Source organism: Asparagus officinalis, chromosome 4 (assembly GCF_001876935.1).
Source record: "Asparagus officinalis chromosome 4, Aspof.V1, whole genome shotgun sequence".
Taxonomy (NCBI): domain Eukaryota; kingdom Viridiplantae; phylum Streptophyta; class Magnoliopsida; order Asparagales; family Asparagaceae; genus Asparagus; species Asparagus officinalis.
Window position 1 is genome coordinate 32,688,768 of NC_033797.1, and position 5,277 is coordinate 32,694,044.

The 5,277-nt window shown below is 34.6% G+C and overlaps 1 long non-coding RNA gene across 5 annotated transcripts in view; it reads left to right on the forward strand.

Annotated features, from left to right (window-relative positions):
- Nucleotides 1–5,277, forward strand: part of LOC109837131 — a 21,028-nt gene extending 15,751 nt beyond the window's left edge. For all 5 annotated transcript variants that reach the window (XR_002246189.1, XR_002246187.1, XR_002246191.1 and 2 more), the window contains 2 exons: nucleotides 4,775–4,855; nucleotides 5,210–5,277. This is a non-coding gene — a long non-coding RNA (uncharacterized LOC109837131). The remainder of the gene's footprint in view (nucleotides 1–4,774; nucleotides 4,856–5,209) is intronic.

A 5,277-nucleotide genomic window follows, 5' to 3' on the forward strand; every position in this document is an offset into this window, starting at 1 on the left:
CCCCCACCCCCACCCCCACCCCCCCTAAAAAAACCCCCCAAAAAACCAACCCCACGAATAAAAAGAGGGAAGAGTATTAGATCAAGTTGACTCCCCTTTACTTAATGGTGCATTCCTATGATGCACGAATACGGATACGACACACAGACACGACACGGACATGGATACGGGATACGATAAAATCCAAAAAAATAGGATACGGGGATACGATAAGGATTTTTTTAAAATATTATTATATATAAAAAAGTTTATAAAATTCAACTAACAATCTAAAATATGAATCTATTACAAAATAACAAGTTTGTAAATAAAAAGTATCTCAAGATGAAGTGGAAGCTAGTCCGATGACTTCTTCATTGCCTTCATCATCAGTAAACAATACGGCCTTCATGGTGGGTTCATCGACGAGATCGGGTCGGAATAGCGGAGGTGATCGAATCGAACGGGAATGAGCTGAGAGATTGAGAGAGAGGATTAAGTTAGGGTTAGGGTTTTTTTTCTTTCGTTTGAGTCAGCTGAGGATCGAATCGAACAGGAGATTTGAGAAATAGGGATGAGTTTTTTAATCGAACGGTTCGGGTTGGATTTTAACAACCAAACTCGCAACCCGAATGAATCGGCCTTTGGCGAATTCGAGCCGTATCTGAGCTCTGTTGACCGTGTTCGAACCTAATTTGACCGTTGACCCGTGTCAGACACGGATTGACAGTGTCCGACACGTGTTGTGCACGTGTCGTGACGAATCCGTGTCCGATTCGAGTCGGACACGGATTCGTGGTCTCCGGGGGCGAATCCGTGCTTCAGAGGTGCATTCTACTATCCTATAGACAAACATACCCTCATTATCCAACTTAATATTTTTTTGTTGCGACTATGTCTAAGATTTTATTCGATTTACGACTTAAAATCAGCATTTTAGTCTTGTTTTAATTTTTTATCTTCTTCTTCTTATATGTCACTAGTGTGAACACCGAGCAAAGCACGTCATATTTTTTCCTGCTACAGTAATCACGATTTTTTAACTGCTACAATATTTTTGAATTGCTGTAGTATCCACTGTTACAGTATTCCTGTGTGCTACAATGGTTTTTTTTAAAAAGCGGTGTCCATTTTCATGTTTTCTACTGTAGTATTACTGTAGTATGAATAGTAATATGAATAGTAAACTTTGGGTTCACCCATTTGTATAGAGGAGTAGATTTGACATTCTCTTTGTGTAAATTTACAACTTGTTTTAGTAAATAAAATAAATAAAAATTCATCTAACAATATTACAAAATTAGAGATTTGTTTTAGAAAAAATCTAGTCCTTAAATTTAATCTCCTAATTAAAATTTAAAATGTCATAATATAGAAATCTATTGCTGAACATTATGAATTACAAAGATGGCAGTATACTTTATAAACAAAGGAAATCTTTTAGTTAAAAAAATTATTTTTAATCTTTGAGTTAATATTGACTATTTTTTGAGAATTCTTTTACGTTATTTGTATAAAAGGTATTTTTAAATCAACTAAATGCATATAAAAAATAATTTGATTTTAGGGATGAACTTAGAAACCTCTTCGAAATTTATTCAAAATAAATAAAAACTCTAAACGCGACTTCAAATGATATAAACTAAAAGACAAATAAGGGTATTTTTTAAACTACAAATACATCATTACTAAAGGAGGATGTAACAACCCATTATATACTTCTCTAAGTTTAGCATGCTTTCAATTTATCTTCCCTTTTGTGAGAGACAAGAGGGTGTATTGTGCAATTTAGAATGTTTAAGGAGTCTTAAGCTTTTTGGCATAACCTAAATGACACGCATTGGATATGTTAAACCTTTTTTATGCTGGTAAGAGAAGTGCTCATCATGCACTGGGGAGATCATGACGCAAGGGGCAAATGGAGGGTAAGAGGACACTTGTCCCAATAGTCTTTCATACTAATAGAACTATAATGAATCTTTGTATCCCCTCTCCTTTACTGTAACTGAGAATTACAGGTAAAATTTAGAGAGAGAGAGAGAAGAAGAAATAGCTAAGGAACTCCATTGGAGGTATATTTCCTCATCTTTTTTTATTATGAGTCTTTTTTTCTTTTCTGGGTTTAGAATTAAGATAAATGTAGTTAACAAATAGTTTGGAGAACGTGACGAGAACTTTAATGGAGGATTGAGGCCTCAATTGCAAAAAAAAAGGTTTTCTTTTCAGCAAAGGCTCCTCATTGTCGGCGAGCCCATGCTAGCCACCCATGTCGTCGGGTAGGCCGCATAAAGATTTCCACCGGCTCTCTTTTCCACCGAGGTCGAAGAAGACCTACATGCAAACATTAAAAAATAATAATAACGAGAAGATTGCTGGAGAAGACGTTAGAGAAGAAAGAAGGTGGAAAACTTTTTCGGGACCCCTAAAATTGATGTAGTTTGTTTTCTGGTCCAACTAATAACAGAGAGTGTGAATACTTTAAAGGGAGAAAGATAAGACCCTAAAAGTTGTAGAAAAATGCAAATAGGTCCAACAGAGAGCTAATTATAAGGAAATGGATATCTTAGCCTAGACGCTGGAAATATTAGAAACTTTTTATGAGTCCAAACCTATGAAAACGTGTTTTGAAATGGTAAATAAACTAGTAAAAACCTTTTTAGGAGTTTTGTCTATTATTTAACCTGTGTGGACTTGGGATTGAGAGAGATTAACCTATGAGTTGATTTAAATGGAATTGTTTTTTTTACCTTATATTATATTATAGGTCCTTTTTCATATTAAGGGAATCATAACCAGACTTTGCATTGGTTAGGTGAGTGCATTTCTCACTAGTTTTTTTTCAAGAAAAAAATTAGTTTCCTATGTATATTGAATTATGAAAATTAGTTGCGTGAGAATGTTATGTGCTCTTGATTTTATCAAGTGAGAAATAGGTTTGGACATGCTTTATTGTGAAATATAATATAGTTGATTTTATATGTATATGTATATTTGAACCTAAGTGGAATACAATTAAGCTATGTTCTTCATATATACCATTTATACAAATATGAAAATTGCTTTCTTTTAATGCGATTTGTGAAAGAAGCGTTGAAACGAGTTATGAAATATTCTATTAGATACCATATGTTTATCCATGATTTGTTGTTTGTGCCAACTGAAAGAAGCAATTGATAATATATCTCAATAATAAAGAAACACCAAAAGTCCGCAATGAAGTGAAGTGATCGAATTTGCTGCAAGTATTAGGTGCACCAATTAGTGAGGTGGTCTGTTTAGCATAAAAGAAACAACCTTCTTGGCTATAAATGATGAGGCCGACAGACAACTTATGGTAAGACGAAGTGTATTGTACTCTTGGGAGGAAAATTGTTGAAGTGATGCGAATTCGCTTTCCCTTACTACTAGGCTAAAATTAGTAGTCTAAGTGTGACAAGTGAGGGGGGTATTTTCAGTGATATAATGTGTTTATCAAGATTCCAGTTCAAGTGATTAGTTGATATAATGAGTAAATTAACACTCGTTTCGTTTCTCTTGAACTTCTTATTTTAATTCCTCACATTTAATTGTGTTTTCAGTTTTATCGTATTTACTTGTGACCTTGATTTATGACCAAATCCTAGTTAATTTGCTGTCTTACACTATTATGACATGCGACATCAATCACTATTTAAATCCTATATGCTTCATAATTTGCAAATCAAGAAGTCGGTGCTAACTTACTTTAATACTAAGATTCTGATATTTATTATTTTACTAAAACACCCTAGTGCGAAATGTCGTCATTGGGCTCTAGCTCACCCCGTGGTTTTCAACACCTTACAGATTCCGCATAAGTCCTGATTGAAGCGAGAACTGCCAGCAAGGAGTTGCTAAACGTGCTTTTTTTTGTCATAATAGCCACACTTTAGTAGTAGAGTAGCAAGTGATATGAAGTATGTGTATTATGTTAAGTACTACAAGCATGGTCAAATTGAACTTGTATTTTGTATTTCTGCTCTGAACTTCTATCAATATCAAGTACTGTTCATCTGTGGTTTAAAGATGCTATGGGATCTAAGTGCTCAGGCTTACAACCATGAGACTTGTCTCATGTACGTTGCTGCTGTCATGTGATTTTAGTTTTTTTCTTCCTCCGCTGCGGTCTTGGGGCGTGACAGGAAGTCAATGTGAATCAGTCATATGCACTTTGAAAGGTTTATTCATCAAGTAAAAAAGATACATGGAGGTTTTCTGATTTTAGTGGTCACTTTAGGGGTCTTTCTGAAAGTAGCCCTTTATTATAATTTGTTTGCAGAGCAAAGCTGCTTTCTCTTGTGAGAAAGAAATCTGAAACTGGAAGACTTCTCCAATGTTGCTGATGTTTGAATGCCGTTAATATTTGTTCTAGTCAATCTAAGATAGTTCTGGATGCTCTTAATTTTATCTAGCTCATTCCTATTTTCTAGCTAGGAATATTAAAAGTTTGGGCAGTAGTCCTCTTATTTTTCTTAAAAATGTAGTTGTGGTGTTTGTTATTTTTTCCTCTCCTGGTTTTAGGTCTGTGTGAGTAATATGTTAATGCTTTTTTTGCTTGTCATCTACCTGATTTTTTTTTCAATTTTAATATATTTAATTTGGTGGCTTATTCTGTTCTAGCTTATTCACGTTTCATGCTTCCATAGCATATACTTTGAATTTTTCAGGAGCCTCAATCTGTTCATAACCGGTGGTAGACTGGTAGTTAATCTCGCAAGCGTTATTACTGCCTTAATGACAACATATTTATATTCCTGTTTGAATCTGTTATGAACAGGTACACTATATCTTATTAAATGGTCCTTCTGGTAAATGGTTCTTCAGATGTATGTGGCTAAGGACCATTGTCACCAAATGGGTATGTATCTTCACCTTTTTTTTTCTTTTTTCTTTTTTCTTTTCTTCTTCTTCTTCTTCTTCTTTTTTTCTTTCTTCTTTTCTTCTTCATCTTCTTCTTTTTGCTGGTCTTTGCTTTATTGCTTTGACCATTGTGAGGATCAATCCGCACGTTTAGGTAAAGTTATTTTCCCTTCTGTTTTTTACTTCGGCTATTTTTGGTTTGAGAGAAAATGAGAGAAAGGAAAGTAAAATAGAAGAGAAAGTGGGTTTCTACTGTTTAGTTTGAAAGAAAATAAAAATGAAAATGAAAATAATTTTCACTGCAAAAAACCCATACTTATTTTTTCTTTTCTCCTTTCTCTCCGCTGCCCAGGTGAAAACGGGAGAGAGAGATGGAATCTCTCGCTCGACGCCTCCGACTTTCCCCGATCTCTTATCCCT